This window comes from Polypterus senegalus, chromosome 14 (genome assembly GCF_016835505.1).
Source record: "Polypterus senegalus isolate Bchr_013 chromosome 14, ASM1683550v1, whole genome shotgun sequence".
Taxonomy (NCBI): domain Eukaryota; kingdom Metazoa; phylum Chordata; class Cladistia; order Polypteriformes; family Polypteridae; genus Polypterus; species Polypterus senegalus.
In genome coordinates this window covers 64,489,333-64,513,188 of record NC_053167.1, presented here as the reverse complement: position 1 = coordinate 64,513,188, position 23,856 = coordinate 64,489,333, and the positions used below count along the sequence as shown (strand labels likewise).

The 23,856-nt window shown below is 37.6% G+C and overlaps 1 protein-coding gene across 2 annotated transcripts in view; it reads left to right on the top strand.

Moving 5' to 3' along the window:
* LOC120514245 (collagen alpha-1(XXIV) chain) overlaps positions 1-23,856 on the top strand; it is a 327,082-nt gene that overhangs the window by 34,790 nt on the left and 268,436 nt on the right. The gene's annotated exons all lie outside the window — the stretch shown is intronic.

Sequence of the window (23,856 nt, the reverse complement as noted above, 5' to 3'; positions counted from 1 at the left end):
ATCAAGAACTCACGTCCTGTGAGACGAGACTTTGTGTCAAGAGATTTAAAAAACGCCCGGGTCCAGAAATAAAAGAGAAAGAGTAGGACAGCTTCTGTACAGAGTTTTAAATGTTCGAAGCTCCACGCGAGATGCAGATCACATGGCACGGCAACAGCAGCAAACCAGCAGCTGATCGAGCAAAGAGGAGGTAAAAAAAAACTATTTGTTTTCCATTTGTATCACCATTTAAGAAGGGGTTTCGGAGGAGCGACTGCATCTTCTTAGGGTGTGTTCAGCCCCACTCTTCACAACGCGAGTGGCAGAGACAAAGTGGAAAGGCACATAGCGCAGGCCAGGGGGGTTGGCGAGCGAAGTGAGCAGGGGGTGAACCCCCTAGTTCTTTATAAACATATTGCCGTACAGTATATGTTCATTACAAAATGCAAACATCCATTGTAGTAAGCACTATAGTTTGGCAAATATTTTACACTAGCAAAATACCCGCGATTCGCAGCGGAGAAGTAGTGTGTTAAAGAAGCAATGAAAAGAAAAGGAAACATTTTGAAAATAACGTAACCTGATTGTCAATGTAATTGTTTTGTCACTGTTGTGAGTGATGAGTGTTGTTGTCATATATATATATATATATATATATATATATATATATATATATATATACTGTATATATATATATTTACACACACACACACAAATACATATATATATATATACATACATACACACACACATATATAAACATATATATATATATACATATACATACATATCTACATATATACACACACAGCTATTTCATATCAGTGCAATACGCTGTTTGTTAAAACGGTTGACTCCCGCTCTTACGTGCAATAACAAATCAAATCATTCAGTTGTCTTTGCTCATATGTCATTTTAGAGCTGGACGCCTGGCATCTTTTTTTGGCCACAAGTTCATTTATGTTTGCTGTGAGGTTCTGTGTTGTGGAGATTCTCAGGATGGATTGCAGGTGCTCATCAGTGAGGCGACTCCTGTGTGCAGTTTTGTTAGTCTTTATCACTGAGAAGAGCTTCTCACACAGATATGTGCTACCAAACATGCACAAGGTTCGAGCCGCATGTAGACGGACTTTTTTTGTTCTTCAAAGTCACCAAAGCGCCGTGCAAACTCAGTGCGCAGTGCGCTCAGTTTATCAGCAAAGTGCGTATTTGGGAACACCGTAGTGACGACTTGGTTCAACATTACTTGGCAACAGGGAAAGTGGGGCAAGGTGAACTGGTGCATTTGTGTCTCCCATAAAAGCAGCTTCACTTGAAATCACTTTGTGATTGTGCACGGGTTAAAACGTCCGCTGAAGTGTCAGATTCTTATTTAATTATGCTGTTTTCTGTATCTTCTGAATTGTATTCAGGTTACCCTGATGCAAGGCAGCTGAAGCGCTGCATTATGGGATCTGTAGTTTATTGTGTTACCAGCGCTTCATATACCCGGGATTTAATAACAATAATACAGTATATAAAATGATCTCGGGCCGGATATAATTACGCCGGCCGGATGTGGCCCGCTGCCCTTGAGTTTGACACATATGGACTAAATAGAACTTGAAAAGATATATTTTTTCAAATGTGATCGCAATTCAGATAGAGTTGACGCAAGCACTACAGCCTGCATGCCTCAATGAGTCATCCTCCCTCGCTCTTACTTTTTTACCGTTCATCTAATGAATACACTGAGTATGGCTTTACCAAAACAATCATTGATGGCGAATAAAGTATCCATTATTCGAGTATGTAGATCGGTATATATATATACATATATATATACCCGCGTATCATGCGAGAAGTAGTGTGTTAAAAAGGTAGAAAAAGAAAAGGGAACATTTTAAAAATAACGTAACATGACTGTCAATATACAGTATTTGTTTTGTGAGTGTTACTGAGTGTTGCTGTCATCAAGGATTTGATTATCATTATTTCTTTCAATCAGGTTCGTATTTGTAGGATGTGTTGTGTTCAAGTTACATTCCGTGTTTGTCAATCGTTGTAAAGATGACAGGTTTCATTCATCGATTCGTTTCTTACTGCATCAATAAACAGCTCGTCTTCTTCTTTATCTGAGACCTGACACACTGCATGCACGGGTTTTTTACACTGTCTTCCTTTAGCGGGACATTGACTTTTTCCACCGTGTGCTTTGTTTCCACAGTAGCTGGATTTATGAATATGCTTATCAGACGCTTCATATTTTTGCTGCCTTTTCAATTGTGTAATTCGGTTTTGTTCAGCTCTTTGGAACTGTTGCTTTTATCTGTGCACTCGTCAGTTCACGTGAGCCACTCGGTGTACTTGCATCGAAGGTTCCCAGCTGTGCTGGTGCCATCTCGTGCTATGTCCATAGCTTTATTTAATGTTACCTTAGTCCTGGCACTTAAAACTTTCTCTCGCAGTTTCGCTGAGTTTGTGCCAAACACCACCCTGACCATCTCATCTTCCTCTCCATAAGCACAGTCCTTCACCCGTGAATATTTAGTGGCAGTTTGCTATTGGATTGCCGCTGACGGACGGCCTTATATGGGCAGGCACTAAATTACAAACGCCAGCGGCAGCCTGTCTATGAACTTAATTTAAAGTGTAGGTTTACATCGTGCTTTGTTTCAGTAGCAGAACTCATGAATATGGTTGTATATGTCACTCGCTCGCTTCTTATTGTTTCGCTGCCTTCTCAATTATATAATGCATGTTTTCTTCAGCGCTTTTTTGAGGTCTTCCTGATTTTCTATGTGCTGCGTGATTACGTGGGAGGCGTGATGATGTCACACGAAACTCCGCCCCCACGGCGTTGAAGCTCATCTCCATTACAGTAAATGGAAAAAAACTGCTTCCAGTTATGACCATTACGCGTAGAATTTCGATATAAAACCTGCCCAACTTTTGTAAGGAAGCTGTAAGGAATGAACCTGCCAAATTTCAGCCTTCCACCCACACGGGAAGTTGGAGAATTAGTGATGAGTCAGTGAGTGAGTCAGTGAGTCAGTCAGTGAGTGAGTGAGTGAGTGAGGGCTTTGCCTTTTATTAGTATAGATAAACGTTGCAGGAAAAGCTTGACTAACATATTTAATAGAATTCCCATTTCCCACACATGATTTCTGCAACACCCTACTCACATATGGCATCCAAGCGTGCAGTGCTAATTTTTATCAAAATCTAGTAGGTGCAGAAATGCTCTATTATTCAGTGTCATGGGGGTCCGTTGGAGCCAATCCCAGCCAGCACACGCAGACACGGAGAGAACATGCAAAGTCCACGCAGGGAGGACCCAGGAAGGGAACCCAGCAGCGCTACCACTGCGCCACCGTGCCGCCCACTGCACAGTGTGTTTTAGTTATTATTATTCCTATTGCTTATGATTGCAGGTGAAACTCTGTAAACTTAATAATGATGATCTTCCTTAAATATAAACCTGAATAAATAAATAATAAAATAGCTAGATGTCCCCAGAAAAAGATACTTCATAAAACAGTAAAACAGCAAATGTGTATTTGTATAAAAATGATGGTTAACATAGTGCTAACTTTTTTTAAAGTCTATAAGTGATTGTTTTCCTTTGCTTTATAGTTTAATCAGTCGTTTGACGTTCAGTCTTTTTTTCTTAATGACAGTGATAGCACAGCTGCTGAGAACTCAGTGGTTTTGGTAGGTGGGGTCTGCACTACACAGATCACCACTCTGTGACCTGCAGGTAGAATATGACCAGTGTTGCTCAGTGTGTTGTTAAAAGCTGACTAACAGAGATTAGTATCAGGATAGGCATCTGAAATAATATTTTCTTGGAAAGTTTTTTCTAATAGGGTAACAAAATTCTTAGGTGGGGTGCTAATGACTACAAAATGAATAAATTGAACTAATTTTAATAGTTAAAATAGAATCGAGGAAGAAGGTGAATAAAAATGTTGTAGTTGGCTGATGCTAAATGACTGATGATCATAGGTTCCTCGTATGCCCTATAGGCATGTAAAAGAAACAAAATTGTGTTTAAGACAGATTGTTGGTGATTTCTCAGGTGCCCTTGGAGAGATGTGATTATACTAGTTAGTGGCAGGATTGTACTTGTGGCGGCTATTGCTAATGATTAAGCGGGAGTTCATACCAGACAAAATGAACCGCATTTGACCTGTGAGTCTCCTCAGCATTTATAGGGATGGGGGTATATCTACAAAATGACACACAGACACATTGAATGCAGTCATTAATCAATTCTTACTTTGGTTTTATAATTACAGCAAAAAAATGTTATACAGGTGACATTAAGACTTGTTTTTTAGTCACCCAAAATGCAGTCCACCTATATAATATCATATTGGCTGAGGTGGATAAAATGAGCATTGCTGACATTGAAAAGGCTCTTTAAAATAATGACTTTAGAACTGCTATAATAATAATAAAATAAAATATAAAGTCAATCCTCAATTTTTTGTTGGGGCAGCTATACTAGAAAATGGCTTGTAAGTCAAATATGCAAATCTTAATACATTAAACTTACGGGAATTAGACAGGGTTTCTGTGACTATAAAAACTGTAATGCTTTGCTAGAGATTGCTCACAATGCACTTCTGCAAAGAATTCTTTATAACACAAGATTATTTCTGATAATGCACTTTTCACAACATAGTAACCATGAAATGACCCACTAAATGCAGTTCATAAAATAGTAATATATAAAATGTTTTTTTCTCACTAGTCATTCCCTAGAATTCTATTACAATAAAAACAAAATTGTGGCATATCATGATGCACAAACTAAACCAATGAAAAATTAAACAATGACCAATTCTTACATACACCTCTTCCACAACTCTTGATCAGTTCATACAATCATCATCATGCTTTTCCTTACAAGAACTTATTCCATTTCATTATATTTTCCATCAAGTATGTCTTACATTTTCAAATTAGTACTTTGTAGTCCAGTGCTTTTAAAACATTTTCCATAGAGACACCCCCAATGCTTCTCAAAATTCTGCTGGGCACCCCAACATAATGGGCCTGTGTATGGGTATTTTTTTGTATGGAATTTCTGGTCTTGTTGCTAGTGCAGATCAACAGAAAGACTCAACATGTGGCATCACCATTGCAAAACTATAACAGTGTTGCACGTTTTCAGGTTGTCAAAGATTCTGTATACAAACAAAAATCATTTTGTTGTTTTATATCTAAGTATCTTAGAATTTCAGAAATTAGCAGTCAAGTTTGATTGTGATTTTTGGATTGTTGGGTTTTGTTTGACCTTCTGCCTGTTTCTTGGTAATGACTTTTGTCTTGTCCATCTCCTGGCTCTTTAATATTTCGTTCTTTTCTTTGTCAAACTCCAGCTAGGCAAAACAAAGATAATGCAGTGAAGTAGTTGGAAAGTGTTCTGCCTGACCAGGAAAAAGGAAAGAAAAATGGTAAACAGGACGAGGCGACAACAATAAAAAAATCAAAGTTGTTAATTCAATCAAGAGTTGTTAATATATACCTGTTAGTCTCAATATGCCATCCAAAAATCAAACATCTGAGGAGATACATAAGAGTTTCTAAACCTTTTATGAATAACACATAATTGCTGTAACTGCAAGCTTTTTCCTGTTGTTCAAATCCAAGATCTTGAACAACCAGGAAATACATGACACTGATTTTTTTATCATCTCAACAGTGTTATAACATGGTACAATATCTGGTGGTCATGTGTTAGCAACTGGAATGGAAGTTATGCACTAACTAACTAAAATGTCAGTGCTCATAAAAAAACAAAAATGGTGGTGTTCCAATGTGCTGCATGTTTTTAAGGAAGTGAAAACAACCTCAAATGAATAGTATAGTTAAGAAACAAATTCCACTTATTTCAAAACTTGAAAATAGAAGAAAGCAGCAAGAAAATATGTTGAATAAACACACAGATTTTTTTTTAAATGTTCTAATTCATAAAAGGAAGTAGTCTTTTCAGAACTTGAGTTGCTGGAAGAGGATTCATACAGGATTACTGTAGGCAGTGAATCTGACTTTTGCCTGTCATAAGGTTTTTAATCTTAGTTTTGTACACTTATTGATAATTCTGGATAGTGTTTATCTATCTGTCTATTTATCTGTCTGTCTGTCTGAACATTTGTTCCCAGCACCCCATGATGCCATCACAGAGCTGTACCAGGCACGTGCAGAATTTTCATGCATGCTTCACTTGGGTCCCAATTCAGGTTGTTCGTTGTGTGGTGGGTGCAGCAATGCGCTATCAGCGCATGCTCCCAACCTCTCTGTCTTCCTGTAAGATTGTTGCCGATCTACTTTGGGCATGCATGTCACAACCCGATCAGTACTCCGGCCTTCCAGCCCACATGCATTTAAAAAAGGAGAAAAAAAACTTACAGTATTTTTATTTGAGGAGTACAGTAGCTAACCGTAATGAGAAAATCATGAATACTGCCAAGAGATATATCAGATGCAGCACTGCATGGCTAGATCCAAAACAAGCCTTAAAGGAGTCTTGCCTTCCCTCGTCCAAAGAAAGAAAACACATGCGACCCTGTGAAGTAATAATAGCATAAGATTTAAAACTGTTTACAAGGAGTTTCTATTTTCTTCATGTAAGAAAAAAACTGCAAAGCATTTGCACAGATAGATTGAAAACAAAAAACATTCTAGCTGTTCCCAGAGCCACGACTTCTAACAGTGGAATCAGGCAGTGACAGATATACTTTCTTACTTATTGGTAGTTTGTAGCCATTTGTGGTATTTTGTTTGTGGTTATCATCCCCTCTATGTCTTTTGTTGTTTGAGGTATACAGTAGTTAGCACTACTACCTCACAGCTCAAATCACATTTTTGGCCACAATAGTTGGTCCAGCATAGTTGACAGATGATTCCCTAACTGTCAGGGACAATTAAAACACCATTGGACCATTATCCAGTCAAAATTACATAATTTCCTGTTTGGAAAATGTCCTCAACATTTCTATGATTTTGTTGAACTCACTAATTCTGGATCATTATTTTTCATTAATAATTAATATTTTCTGGGTTTTTTTCTTTTTTAATTGTATCACTGGTGAAGTCAATACAGCACCATTTTAAGTTTGTGTTTTGTGTATAGACTTCTTTTTTGTTAGTACTGATGTTCATTACTAGTCATATCTTTTCAAATTTTTTTTATAGCACTGCATGTGACATAACGATATCTGACACTATCTAAGATGGTGTCTGTGTAACACTGGCATCAAAGTTTAAAAAAGATCTGTATTATTATAGTATTGTGCTTTGCTTATTTTTTTTTCTTTGATGTCATTTGGATGGCATTTTAGTTATAGATACAGTTAACTGTCATTTTGCGGTATGTTTCATGGCTGCAGCAATAGTATTTATGATACCAAAGCTATTGACATTCAGGTGATCTGTGATGTCACAAAAGATGACAACACACAGTACTAGTCATCCAGATTTTCTGGATAATATAAATCAATCAAAGAAATTGTAAAGAAATTCTGCAATTTACTATATCATATTAAATATACTGTAGAGAGCAGCTGTAAACCTAGTGGTGGTGGCAATAATGGAATGAACTTGGTGAAAGATCCAAAGTGCTTCTGCTTTTGACTTCTAAGGGATTTTACATGGCTTTGAAAAGAATAGCATTTGCAAGCTGCCTATGGAGATATGTGGTGTATAAGAGTGAATCATAATGAAACATCAATCAATCAATCAATCAACATTTATTTATATAGCACATTTTCATACAAAAAAATGTAGCTCAAAGTGCTTTACAAAATGAATAGAAAAATAGAAGACACAATAAAAAATAAACATAAGTCAACATTAATTAACATAGAATAAGTAAGGTCCGATGGCCAGGGTGGACAGAAAAAACAAACAAAAAAAACCTCCAAATGCTGGAGAAAAAAAAATAAAATCTGTATTTAATAACTGAAAAATGTGTAGCATTAAAGAAAATTGACAAGTGGCTTTCTTTCACGAGAAGAGGATAACTCAAAAGTCAATTTGCTGGGTCCCCTCAACATTGTGCTATTCAAAAAAATCAATATACAATATTTTACACAAGATAATTTGTGTCACCACCATTAGTTAATGGATGCTTGCTCGTTACATCAGTCTTTTATGTGGCTCACCGTCCTTAGAGGGATGGCTCACTGTTACCGCACAAGTGGTAATTCACATGCAGGCTTGACCTCTTTAAAGACTCCCCTGCATCTGGTTCTGAAGCTGCTTATGTACATGATGCAATGCTGTTATATAGCCCCCCTTCAAAGTCACTGTCCCCAGCAACCACTTCCAATTCCTTGCAACGGTGCACAAACTCTTCAAAATGGCAAGGTGGTCTTTGGTTCCTCAGAGTTCAGGCAGCCAGTAACAAAGACATGGAAACGGTTGTCTTGACCGCTTTGTTGTCAGATGGTGCAACTGGATTTTGAGCGCTGAACTTTCAAATGGACTAGCAAGGGTGTTGAGTGCTGAGCTGAACTTCTGTGCAGTGATCTGTTCATTATATATAAGCACATGAATCTCCCTCTGTGCGTCCTCTGGCTGTTTTCCTTTACCAATGCTGCAACTGGTGTTCCATGCTTTGGAGATTCTGCCTTCTGTAAAGCCACTATATGATCAGTCTCATCGTTTGGCTGCACAATGGTGCTGTTGACCCTGCCACATACTGCTCACCGGAGAATACTGGCAACTCAAGCTGCCCCACTTTTGCTCACTTATAGGAACCGAACGTTCTGCCAGCAACCACACTTCCAGGTAGATAGACCTTAGCAGATGGAGAAGTGAATGTGTAGCTGATGAGATTACAGTCTGTCAGCAGTCTTCATTCCTGTACTGATGTGCAAACAGCACTCCCGATCCCTGATCTCAACTTCAAAACTCTCCATCAGCTGCTCAGAAGAGCCCCGCAAGTTCATTTTGGTTCTCTGTAGCACTTGGTGTTTTACTAAATTGGGCTTTAGATCTTCTGTTCATCCCACTGCTAACACCAATGTAGCACTGCGCCACTGCATTGCTCATTGTCGTTGAGTGCCAATAGACTCCTACTCTACATCGCTCTTTTAGGTGGCTCACTGCTCTTAAAAGGACAGCTCTCTGTCCTGTCGTCACACTATCAATCAATCAATCAACATTTATTTATATAGCACATATTCATACAAAAAAAAAATGTAGCTCAAAGTGCTTTACAAAATGAATAGAGTAATAGAAGACACAATAAAAGATAAACATAAGTCAACATTAATTAACAAAGTTGCTAAGACCTAAGATAGTAATAATCAGGTTGGTGTGTATAAAGTCTTTGAATGAGAGTACAGAGCTCAAATACAAGGTCTGTGATTTAGTAAACTGTATGGTGATGAGTAATGGCTTGAGATAATATACTGTAGGGAAACATTATTGAATAGGTGCACTGTGCTGGAGAAGGACTGAGGCACAGAGAACAGTCAAAAAGATGAAATTGAGGTCCACTGAAGTATAAAAAGCTTGTTCATGTCCTTAACGATGCCCATAACCACAGAAAGGGGAACAAAGGGGAACCTGCTGGCAAAACACAACCTGAGTAAAACTGGTAAAAATTAATAAGCAACCTTACATGTTATAGTTATTCTTAAAAAAAAATTACAAATTTGAAACATGGGTAAATTAAGCAAACTTTATTTAATTTTTATTTCATTATAATTTTGAGGTAAATTTATAACATTTGCAAGTTTTAGAGTAATTTTGACATTCAAAATGGTAGGTGGCATCCTCTAAAATGTTTATTTAAGAATGGCAGACTGCTAAAATCAGAGTTCAGAATGAGAGACAGAAGAGTAAGAGTTTTAAGGGAAGGAATTATTCAATTGTATTTTAATGGAAAATACTGTACATAAAAAAGAAAATATTCTACATTACAAAGAACTTAATTTGCAATCAGACACAATCATGAAATATTTTGCTGTGTCAGTCAAAGGGTATTCAAATAATGCGTGCTGCTGTTTTCCAGCAGTCTCCTTAATTTAGATCATAAATTTGAGAATAGGTATTTCAGATTTACTTTTAGTCACAAAAATTAAATGTTTTTTGCAATTTATTGAAACCAATGCTAATAGCAATTCTTTTTATGTGTATATAATAATCATCATCATCACTTTTAAAGGCCATTTTCCCAGTCATATGGGGTAAGACTAAACTATGGATCAGTCGCGTCCAGTTGGCTCTGTCTTGAGCATCTTTGATTTTCATACCTTTCACCTTCATATCAGCATGCACAACTTCACGCCAGCCATGTATCTCAGCATTCTCATCTCAGTACACCAAATTGTGCTTATTTCTCCAACTTTCACAGTCCATGTTTCACTCGCCAACTAGAGCAGGTCTAACGTAGCTGTTGTTCACAATACCCTTTGTGCTCAAGGAAGCAACTTTATTCAAAAAACACCAGAAGGATACCTAAACTTATTCCATGTACTTCTTACTCTGGCGGCAACTGCACTGGGGCAACCTCCTTCAGCACTCAGCATATCTCCAAGATAGCAGAAATTGTCACATGTTTCAAACCTATGACCTTCAACCTCAAGAAATGTGATAGGTGTATTGCCACTTAACTTGCCTAAGCATCTCTTGCATACAAATGGCACCTTCAGCTGTTCAAAAGAGTCTCTGACACCACTCCTATGGATTCACAAGTCACAACCAATACATAAAGTATAGTTCACCCCAACACCTCCTTGACACACTTCACATATTTGCACTTTACTGGACCAGTACCCTGCCTTTTGAAAACCTTGTCACACATTATTTTGGTCTTTGCTTTGTTAACTTATTTACTTACTTTGTGCCTTATTCTTCAAGGCATTAGGTCCACTGGGTTAGCTTCTCCTTTTATTTTGCATTGCTGTTTGCAACTGACGCCAGATCATCTGCACAGAGGAGTTTCCATGGTAAACTCATTGTGACATGTTACATCAGGGTTTCTAGCATAATAGTAAAGAGAAGTGAACTCAAGATGGACCCTTGATGAGCTTCTGTCTTGACATCAAAATAATCGCTATAGCCCGTATTGGTTCTGACTCTTGTATTAACATCCACATACATGGTCATCACTGATTGCACTAACCATTCCTTGACACCAGATTCTCTCTTTGCCAACAAGACCACCTCACAAGGTACCCAATTAAAGCCTTCTCAGATTTGATAAATTCCCACCAAAGTTCTTTACCTTTCTTTACCTTACTGTCTGTGTTTTCTTAGAGTTGTCTTGTAACAAATTGGCATCTGTGGTACCTGCACCTGGCAATAAACCAAACTGCATCTTGTTGATTCTCACTTCTTGTTTTAATTTCATCTCAAAAACACACTCAACAACTTTTATTCCTTGTTCCAAAAGTTTAATTCCTCTGTATGATCCACATTCCATAGGCTCTCCTTTGCCTTTAAAAATAGGGACCATTTCACTATGACACCACTTTTACCTTCAGAAACAATATTATTGCAGACTTATGTCAATGCATCAATTATAAAGTCGCTAGCCGTCTTTAGCATCTCCGCATCAAGACCAGATGGGCCAGCAGCTTGTCTGTTCTTCAACAATGTCCCATCTGCATATTACCTCTGTTGGCCTGCTTCTGCTTTGGTAGTCTGAAACTGCTGCATCACTCATCTCTTTGATTAAGGCATTGTTCGTGATTTTTGTAGATTTGAGCCTGAACCCAGGCAAGACATCTTTTAGCTTCCATTCTTGCCTTAACATACTCGGCATGCTATGAGACTGTTTCAGAATCTTTAGCTTTTTGCCATTCTTTGAACTTAGCCTTCTTTGCTTGTATAGCTTTTTTAGTGATGTCACACCACCACCATCTCTCAGTGTGCACTGGCTTATTTTTTGTTACACCACACTCATCCTTAGCCTTGTTCACGACTATGTTTTTAAAGAAATCCCATCTAAGACATTGGCTATTCACCTCTTCTGTTGATTGTGCAGCCTAGCCTTGTGTTTTTTCTGCAAACTCTTGATGAGTTTCAGTTTCAGTTTCTTGAAGTCACCATGATTTCATTTTTAGACAGAAAGTTTTTTTGTTTTTTTTGGTTTACTGTTGATTCTCTGTTTCAAATCAGCAACCACTAGAAGATATTGGCTGACTCATTCTTCTCCTACGATTGACTTGACATTGTAAGCCTCTTTCTTCTGTCTCGACCTAACAAGTATCATGTCAATAGCGCATTTTTGTGTAAATGCTCTTCACGCTTTGAAAAACAAGTTCATCACTTACATATTCATGGCCTCTGCAAACTCTAGGATAGCATCTCCTTCTCCATTCCTGTTACCAAAGGTAACATTTCCATGAGCCTTAGGAAAGTTTTCCGCATTTTACCCTAGCTGCCCTTTCAAATCCCCTGCAATAAATAAGTCATGGTCATTGCTAACTTTCATAACTGCATTTTCTAGTTATTCTCAGAAGAGGGACTTCTCTTCAGTGCTTTGGCCTAATTGTGAAGCACAACAAGATATACCGTAACACTGACTTTACTGCCGCTTAGGACAAAATTGACCATGAGAATCCAGTTGTTTAACCTTTCCACACTAAATCCACAGTCAATAAGCTTTGTGGAAATCAAAATACCAACACCATTCATACCATCTCTACCTCCAGACCACATCAACTTGCATCTATCAATCATTCCAGTGCCATGTCCTTTCCACCTGGTTTCTTTCAAGCAGGAAATATCAACATTTTGCCTTCTCAAGGTTTTGCACGGCTTGCCACAGCAACCAGTTAATGATTCAACATTCCATGTTCTTAAATGTAGTCTGAAAAGAGGTACCCCCTTTGTAATTTCAGCAGCTGGTTCAAGGTTTGCTCCAGCCCCCGATTGCAAGACAACACTGTTCGAGGGCATTTCTCAGTGCTGTACCCCTGATTGTCCATCGATGGTCCGAAGTTAGTTCCATCTTTCAAGTTAGTTCTCAGTTGCAGCATGATCACAGTTGAAGTTTTGGCAGTAAGATACTGTCCAGGTGCCCTCCCTGAGAACAGCCAGTATTATTGGTTCTGGTCCTAACCTTTGACTGAAGAGCCTAACCCACAAGGCAGCGGGTACCAGTAATATCAGTATTGGTCCTAGCCTTTGGCTAAAGAGGCTAACCCACAATGTATCAGGTGCTTCTATGTTTGCGGTCCTCCACACTGCCCGAAGCCAGAAAGGAGGAGTCACATCTCTCCATTAGAAGGCTTAGCAGCAGGAGATGCAATGTGTACCGTATATAGTAAGTACCATTTGTATTAACATGTATATATATTTGTATTGTTACATGCAGGGTGTTGAACAAACGACCAAACACATTAAAACAATTTTTCTGCAAGAGTCATGATACATAAAAGCTCAGATATGTAGCACCTACTGCCTATAACAGTTAGAGATATTGCATGTGGCCAAATGTCAAATAATATTGGAAGAGAAAAACAAAGAATCTGACATATTGAAGTGAAGAACGTAGTTGTCGTACTATAGTACTGACTCCCTCTACTATACTGCTTAGCTGAAAAAATTACACTTACTATAATCCTGTTGTAAAATGATGACTTATATTGCTTAAAATTAGTGAAAATGTACATTTAAAATAACAATTTAAAAAATGCTTCCAGTAAACAATCGTAATGCTATCCTCCGCTAGCTCTCTTTCGCTGTACCCTCCAGTATTGTTCTCCCATGATTATCTTTCCCTATGAGTGAAACTTTCAATGTGTCCCTCAATGTCCTCTGTTCATGCCATCAGTGTCCTCATTTACCTGCTCTGGCTGAAATTGTGAAGGGAGATTTGAATATTACAAGACTAAGTACTTATGCAACATATAAGTATTTTTAATTCTACTGAATAATAATGTGTGTAATATTCTGTTACGTAAAAATCAGTACAAAAATAGGGTAAGAGAGCAGGGTTAAGTAAAAAGCACAGAACAAAACGAAGATAACCAAAAAATAACAAAATGTGGCAAATGGTTTAAAACAAAGAAAAATGTAACAAAAACAGGAAAATGAAATCTGGATAGCCCTCTTTGAAACAACAAAGTGTGTGTGTGTGTGAATGGTTGTTTTGTAAGAAGAACAAATAATTACAATCTTTTTTTGCTTTGATTATTATTTTCAAAGCCTGACAGCTCTGCCTTTGCCTGTCTCTCTCTCTCTCTCTCTCTCTCTCTCTCTCTCTTTTGTGGTTCTCTTACTCACCTATGTTCATTTTTTGCACTCCCTCCCCCAAAACTCCCTCCCTGAATCCTATGGCAGTCACAAGAGACAGACTGTCAATCACGTAAACAGTCAGAAACAGTGATACAGGCAACCTAGGCTGTACTCAAAATGCTCCACTTGCTAACTTGGTAGTTTTTAAGCAACTTCAATATTTGACATTTTTTTTATCAGAAAATAAAATGAATTATAGTTAAACTTTGCTTTAGCAGACCTACATATACATATTGCATATATTTTTTCCTGTTTTTACTGCATTTACATATGGGAGGCATTTTATGCAAAAAAGGAAATGAAAAATAAAATTATAAAATGAAAGTGCAGTTTTTCTTTGCAATTTCATTTTCGAAGTCTATGCGCAAGAATGCTACAAAAAAAAAAAAAAAACGAGATAACACCATTTGCAATTTCATTTTCAAAGTCAATGATCAAGAATGCTGCAAAAACTGAAAATAAAATGAAACAACACCATTTACGATTTCATTTTCAGCAATGAAGCTGCAAAAATGAAAAGTAAAATACAAATAAGCACTGCTGCCACCTGCTGCTCATTGAATTTTCATCTTCCACTTTGCATTTTCATTTTCAAGTATTCAATATGCAGCATATAACAATACATCAGGAGCCATAGACATATGCATTATGAAACATCAATGTGGATTTTAGACCATCATATGACGTCACTTAAGGGGCAAGCAGTGAGAATCAGTTGAAAATAAGTGTGAGCAACAAGGTAAATTTCCCCAGTTTCCACAGTGGTCTACTGCTGCCTAGCTAGTCAACCACAGCATCATCCTCCCTGTGTGGATAGTGCTTTGAGTACTGAGAAAAGCGCTATATAAATGTAATGAATTATTATTATTATTAAAGAAACATTAAAGCTGTGAATACACAATAGCAAAATGCAGTATACTGGATGTTCCTACCTACATAGTTTTTGTTTTTTTTTATTCTGGTGTTCTTAGTAGCAAACACCTTTATAGTGCCTGTGAATTCTAATTGTTAAAGGGTCTCACTTTCAAGAGGCATCAATGTTAGACTATTGAATCTTATCTGCTGCACTACAGACCTCAGTTCATTTCTTTCTATAGCCCACTTTGATAAAGAGTGATCCTTACTGTCATTAGTGAAAGGTAATCAGGGATTGTCTGGCATCAGACATTGGCTCTGGACATTTGAATAGACTGGCATACCACAACTGGCCAAAAACCAACTTTTCTTACACCCTTCAATGGACACAAACATATAATATTATTCCCAATTGAAATGTAAGTAGTTTAGGTCACTCCTGCGCTTAAGTTCAGTCCTGCACCCCCAAGCTTCCCAATCAATGAATAATTTTTACCTGTTATTAATTTCACTGTTTGAATTATCTGACCTTTTTCTGTACTCTTTTTTTGCATTAATAAATGTCATAGTCACGTATTGTATGAGCAATTAAGAAGTCTTCTGACTGAATAAAAAATTATTTACTGTATGCTAAGAATTGTATGTATTGTATTTTTGTCAACAGGTCTGAGGAGTTGTACAAGAATGAGTTTCATTGCTACGTGCTGACTCTGCTGCAGTCCCTGGCGCTAATTTGTTCATTTAATTTTTAAAAATAATGTTTTTCAGTTGTTTGCATTAATGTGGAGTGGCCATGAGTTTGTACGATCATGTGATTGGAAAGGGGTCCAAAGGAGATACTGTGAGCCATTGATTTTGCATCTCTCTTTCTTTCTCTCTCCTCTCTCTCTCTCTCTCTCTCTCTCTCTCTCTCTCTCTCTCTCTCTCTCTCTCTCTCAATCTTACAGTTTGTGGCTCGACAGCATAGTGAGAGAGCATGGTGGGGTTTGCCCTGTTAGTCCCAATGATCAGTACATCCATGTTTAAGGTGCATTTGTAAAGTAACAATTCAGTTCTATAACTCAATCCAATGACTCCAGTGCCCCTAAGGCTGGGCCCTACAGTCAGCTGAAAGCCCATATGCTGCAGCCTAGGATAGCCTATTCATTAAACTGCACCTGCCTATCATCAAATAGATGCCAGCCTTTATGAAAAGTGTTATAGGGGCCTAGAGGTACTGTTCAGCTAGAGGTACAGCTCCATTATAGAAACTGTTCATTGTACAAAGCACACCTCAAGCTCTGAGGTTATGTTTAACATTTTCCCACTTCTGTGTTGATTGGAGTTTTGCAACATACCTTTACTGGTGTGTGTGTGTGTGTGTGTGTATATATATATATATATATATATGTATATATATATATATATATATATATATATATATATATGTATATATATATATATATATATATATATATATATATATATATATATATATATATATATATATATATATGTATATATATATATATATATATATATATATATATATATATATATATATATATATATATATATATATATATATATATATATATATATATATATATATATATATATATATATATACAGTATCTCACAAAAGTGAGTACACCCCTCATATTTTTGTAAATATTTTATTATATCTTTCCATGGGACAACACTGAAGATATGACACTTTGATACAATGAAGAGTAGTCAGTGTACAGCTTGTATAATAACAGTGTAAATTTGCTGTCCCCTCAAAATAACTCAACACACAGCCATTAATGTCAAAACCGCTGGCAACAAAAGTGAGTACACCCCAAAGTGAAAAATGTCCAAATTGTGCCCAATTAACCATTTTCCCACCCTTGTGTCACTTGATTTGTTAATGTTACAAGGTCTCAGGTGTGAATGGGGAGCAAGTGTGTTTAAATTTGGTGGTATCACTCTCACACTCTCTCGTAGTGGTCATTTGGAGTTCAACATGGCACCTCATGGCAAAGAACTAACTCTCTGAGGATCTGAAAAAAAGAATTGTTGCTCTACTGTACATAAAGATGGCCTAGGCTATAAGAAGATTGCCAACACACTAAAACTGAGCTGCAGCAAGCTGGCCAAGACCATTCAGTGGTTTAACAGGGCAGGTTCCCCTCAGAACAGGCCTCGCCATGGTCGACCAAAGAAGTTGAGTGCACATGCTCAGCGTCATATCCAGAGGTTGTCTTTTGAAAATAGACGTATGAGTGCTGCCAGTATTGCTGCAGAGGTTGAAGGGGAGGGGGGTCAGCCTGTCAGTGCTCTGACCATACATTGCACACTACATCAAATTGGTCTGCATGGCTGTCGTCCCAGAAGGAAACCTCTTCTAAAGATGATGCACAAGAAAGCCCGCAAACAGTTTGCTGAAGACAAGCAGACTAAGGACATGGATTACTGGAACCATGTCCTGTGGTCTGATGAGACCAAGATAAACTTATTTGGTTCAGATGGTGTCAAGTGTGTGTGGCGGCAACCAGGTGAGGAGTACAAAGACAAGTGTGTCTTGCCTATAGTCAAGCATGGTGGTGGGATTGTCATGGTTTGGGGCTGCATGAGTGGAGCTACAGTTCATTGAGGGAACCATGAATGCCAACATGTAGTGTGACATACTGAAGCAGAGCATGGTCCCTCTCCCTTCGGAAACTAGGCTGCAGGGCAGTATTCCAACATGATAACGACTCCAAACACACCTCCAAGATGACCACTGCCTTGCTAAAGAAACTGAGGGTAAAGGTGCTGGACTGGCCAAGCATGTCTCCAGACCTAAACCCTATTGAGCATCTGTGGGGCATCCTCAAACGGAGGGTGGAGGAGTGCAAGGTCTCTAACATCCACCATTTCTGTGATGTTGTCATGGAAGAGTGGAAAAGGATTCCAGTGGCAACCTGTGAAGCTCTAGTGAACTTAATGCCCAAGAGAGTTAAGGCAGTGCTGGAAAATAATTGTGGCCGGCCACACAAAATATTGACACTTTGGGCGCAATATGGACATTTTTCACTTTGGGGTGTACTCACTTTGTTGCCAGCAGTTTAGGCATTAATGGCTGTGTATTGAGTTATTTTGAGGGGACAGCAAATTTACACTTATACAAACTGGACACTGACTACATTGTATCAAAGTGTCATATCGTCAGTGTTGTCTAATGACAAAAATGTGAGGGGCGTACTCACTTTTGTGAGATGATATATATATATATATATATATATATATATATATATATATATGTGTGTGTGTGTGTGTATATATACAGTGGTGTGAAAAACTATCCTTCCTGATTTCTTATTCTTTTGCATGTTTGTCACACAAAATGCTTCTGATCATCAAACACATTTAACCATTAGTCAAATATAACACAAGTAAACACAAAATGCAGTTTTTAAATGATGGTTTTTATTATTTAGGGAGAAAAAAAATTCAAACCTACATGGCCCTGTGTGAAAAAGTAATTGCTCCCTTGTTAAAAAATAACCTAACTGTGGTGTATCACGCCTGAGTTCAATTTCCGTAGCCACCCCCAGGCCTGATTACTGCCACACCTGTTTCAATCAAGAAATCACTTAAATAGGAGCTGCCTGACACAGAGAAGTAGACCAAAAGCACCTCAAAAGCTAGACATCATGCCAAGATCCAAAGAAATTCAGGAACAAATGAGAACAGAAGTAATTGAGATCTATCAGTCTGGTAAAGGTTATAAAGCCATTTCTAAAGCTTTGGGAATCCAGCGAACCACAGTGAGAGCCATTATCCACAAATGGCAAAAACATGGAACAGTGGTGAACCTTCCCAGGAGTGCCTGGCCGACCAAAATTACCCCAAGAGCGCAGAGACGACTCATCCAAGAGGTCACAAAAGACCCCAGGACAACGTCTAAAGAACTGCAGGCCTCACTTGCCTCAATTAAGGTTAGTGTTCATGACTCCACCATAAGAAAGAGACTGGGCAAAAATGGCCTGCATGGCAGATTTCCAAGACGCAAACCACTGTTAAGCAAAAGAACATTAGGGCTTGTCTCAATTTTGCTAAGAAACATCTCAATGATTGCCAAGACTTTTGGGGAAAATACCTTGTGGACTGATGAGACAAAAGTTGAACTTTTGGAAGGCAAATGTCCCGTTACATCTGGCGTAAAAGGAACACAGCATTTCAGAAAAAGAACATCATACCAACAGTAAAATATGGTGGTGGTAGTGTGATGGTCTGGGGTTGTTTTGCTGCTTCAGAACCTGGAAGGCTTGCTGTGATAGATGGAACCATGAATTCTACTGTCTACCAAAAACACCTGAAGGAGAATGTCCAGCCATCTGTTCGTCAACTCAAGCTGAAGCAATCTTAGGTGCTGCAACAGGACAATGACCCAAAACACACCAGCAAATCCACCTTTGAATGGCTGAAGAAAAACAAAATGAAGACTTTGGAGTGGCCTAGTCAAAGTCCTGACCTGAATCCAATTGAGATGCTATGGCATGACCCTAAAAAGGCGGTTCATGCTAGAAAACCCTCAAATAAAGCTGAATTACAACAATTCTGCAAAGACGAGTGGGCCAAAATTCCTCCAGAGCGCTGTAAAAGACTCATTGCAAGTTATCGCAAAGGCTTGATTGCAGTTATTGCTGCTAAGGGTGGCCCAACCGGTTATTAGGTTCAGGGGGCAATTACTTTTTCACACAGGGCCATGTAGGTTTGGATTTTTTTTTCTCCCTAAATAATAAAAACCATCATTTAAAAACTGCATTTTGTGTTTACTTGTGTTATATTTGACTAATGGTTAAATGTGTTTGATGATCAGAAACATTTTGTGTGAATTATATATGTATAATTATATGTATATATATGTATGTATATATATGTATGTATATATATGTATGTATATATATATGTATATATATATATGTATATGTATATGTATATATATATATGTATATGTATATATATATGTATATGTATATATATATATATATGTATACATATGTGTACAATAGCTCTGTAAGTCCATGCTGTAAAAAGCTCAAGCTCCTAGAAACCATGGATTCTGGCACTTAATCAATCGCATTGGTTGTGCATTAGTTGTTAAGCGGTTAAGTTTCTCTTTCTTCAGTGGTTTTGTTTTGCCGATTTGCTCGCCTCGCTTGTGTATTAGCAGCTAACCGATTTTCTGCCTTTGTTCGGCGGTTTCACTTTGGTGACAGAGTCACCTTCTTTGAGCTTCATGCTATAGCCTCGCACTTCTGGGCCAGACAGACAGAAACAAACACTTCCACGCGTAGACATTATATATATATCTGGACTGGCGGAAAACAATCTGTTCTTACACCCTTCAATGGACACAAACATATACTATTATTCCCAATTGATATATAAGTAGATTGAGTCATATATGGAAGTGTGTGTGTGTGTGTGGTGGGGGAGTCCTCCCCTTCTCTGTTGTAACACAGACAAACTATTCCTTTTCTGCTATTAAGTGACTTTGATCTTGTGGCAGTCTAGAGATTTAAATCTTGATTTAAATCTTAGAAAGTAGTCTCTTTGATAGCAGGCCTGTATTACTGTAATTATGTAGGACTGACATTGCATTGTCTTCATCATTAAACATTTGTTGGAAAATCTGTGTTTTTTTAATGAGCAAATATTTCCTGGATTATTGAAGTTTTTAGAATTTTATGTAAATATTTCATCAATGTAGTTTTACTGAGAATTATGACTGTGCTTTTCCTTTCTTTCTCTCTTTCTCTCTCTCTCTCTCTGCCTATAGTGTATGTAACTATAAGAGACATGGATTTTTTCCAAGTAGCATCTCACTCTAGAACAATTATCACTTTTACAGTACAAACTTGTTACACTGCTTGCTTACGTTCTAGTGTGGCCGGCAATGTGATTCTCTCTCTTTTGCAAAATGAACCACTTAGTATCCGTGAAGGCCTTTCTGAACACTTTCATATTTCCCTACACAATTTTTTCAGTGATGGATTAAAGCTCTAACATGTTTCTTGTTCACTCTCTTGACTTTGCTGACAATGATCCACTACACTTAAATAAAGTTGTATCCTTTTCTAATATAGTTAAGGCCAATAAGGTTATCCTTTACCCTTAAAATGCCCATTAGTATAATAAATAACACTAAAAAGTTCAAACGTAGACTTTAAATTATTCTCACAGACTGCTGTCTGCTTGACAGTTTAACTGGTTCAGCAACAACGCACTTTGATCACTCATCCCAAACATACAGACTTTACTCTTTTGCAAAAGAAAGAAGACAAAAAATACCCTTTTAGTAAGGATAAATCAAGCTGTAAAAAGGACTGCACTGCCCCTTAGTGGCAACCAAAACTTGGTTCTTAGATTAAAAACTTGGTAGATTTAGATTAACAAACATGCAAGCACAAAGATATAGGCTCTTGGGAACCCCATGTAACTGCAGGAACTTGTTATTAATTGGACTGCTAGCCTAATTAGGAAAGCAGTTATTTGCCAGTTTCCATGTTTTGGTCAATAAAGAAATCTGGTGAAATTTTATTTGAATGTACCAATTTTTTTATATATTACATGGAGATAACTTAGTGCTGATGTTCATTCTGATTTTTCCAGATGTTCTGGTTATTTACTCAAGTATTTACTGATGAGTACGTTAGTGGGCCTGACACTGAAGCAGCTGTTTCCGTCTATCCATCTATTTTCTAAAGTAGCCTTTTTAGTATTCAGTGCCATTTATTCTGGTGTCTGCTCAGCTCCTCGTTAATTGTTATTATTAAGATACTAACTAAGGAATTGAACTCCACAAAATGGCAAATAAATATGTAAACAACAAGCATTTAAAGCTATGGAAAAATTCCAGTATTTTTAAATGTCTTTTTAATGTACCACCATCTTTTCTTAATAAATACAAGATAAAAAGACCAGCTAATTAAATCAGATCAATTGTAGGTTAAATGACTCACTGACTGTTAAATTGATTGAAACAAAAAAATTGCACCCACATGGTGTCCCCAGCACTGTGTTTGAGTAACACTGATATAAGTAATCTCTTTGTTGTCAGAGAAAAGAAAACTGACAAAAGTATTTGATATCAATGTCCAGTCACTCTGAGCAGGCATTTACTGCACTTTATTCAATTTTAATGCATTTAAGTTTATTGTTATTAAGTGTCTGTCCACACAAAATACACAATGTGCTATACAGTAGTTACAAATAAACAGTATTGGCAAAATACAAATGACATACACATAAAATATACTGTAATATTGAAACACAAGCAGACAAAACCCATGCAGTATAATCAAAAGAAAACAAAAATATACATATGTGTATACACATACTGTATGTATTTTTATGGCATAGTTTCCATGAGTGCAGTGGTCCTACTTACTTAGATGTATATATATTCCTGAAGATGTAAGCAGGCATGACTCTTAATAGATCATAATGTATTCCCTAGAGTATTAACAATAAGAAGTTCTGTAAGTTAAGGACATACTAAATCAGATATTTCTTCATGTGAGAAGGAGGATTTTAAAATCAACTCTAAAGTTAAATGAAAGCCAGTGAAGTGATTTTAGGAACTGGAGTTATATCAGGATATTTCTTAGTTCTAGTTATGATCCTTGATATAATTTTTGAACAGTATAGTAATAGCAGTGATTATGAAGCATTACTGTATAATGAATACTTTGTGTCAGGGTATGCACAAGGAGCAGATGGCTCAGTTGATGATGTGTCCTTCTTTTAATGCATGTTTCCTCCTTATTCCACCCTGTTACTCAGTGCCATCCATTTATCAATATACTGTATTAACACTAATCAGATTGCATGGCCCAAATGAAGGTTGTTTTTTGTGAGGGTGAAGTTTTGAAATAAGCAAATAACAATCTTTAGTAATTACTTAAAATGATGACATATTGCAGTGTGACCAGTAGAATTGTAGTATCCCAAACAAAGACACACCCACTGACTCAAGACTCAGGTTCAAATAAAAGGTTTATCATAATACATTACTTTAATAAAAGGTTTTTTGTTTTTTGTAATAATAACCGCAACAGAAGAGCAATTCTATTCTTCCCTTTTCCTCTACTCCTCCTCGGTGAGCTTTGTCCTCTTCCTCCTGACTCCAACTTGCCTGACTACATTTATACTAGACCTAGGAGTATTTCTGGTGTTATCACATTACATCCAGGAAGCACTTCCAGGTCAGGCAGATCTTCCCCATGACAAGAGAGCCTGCTTCCAGCAGCTCCCCCTAGCAGCACCCAAGGTCCCCAACAGGGCTGCCCATCAAAACTGCAAATCCTATGCAGTACTATGGGTGGCCGTACAGAAAACACTCCAGAGGGGTGTTACCATCCAGCATACTGGAGGCCCTGGTAAACGGCTTCCCTCTGTCCATCCATTATAAAGTTCTCCTGACTGGGATAGGTACCACTGGCCAACTTGATCGGGATGCCCGTCCACCCACATCTTTCCATTTAAAGGGCCTCCCAGCCAGGAAAAGAATTGTCCATCCAGGCCAGAATGCTGAACCAACCCAAGTTGTCTATTATAGTAATTAACTTAATATCTTCTGTGTAGTAATGTTGATGCTGTTTTTGCTGCCTGGATATGGGATCAGCTACAAGATGTCACAGCTTTAGTGACATACCTGCTCTTCCATTTCTCCTAATTTCTCTGGTGATTGCTATCATTATTAGATTATGTAATGTGTTTAAAAGGAATTATTGCTCTCCCTATTACTTTTGACTCTGCAAT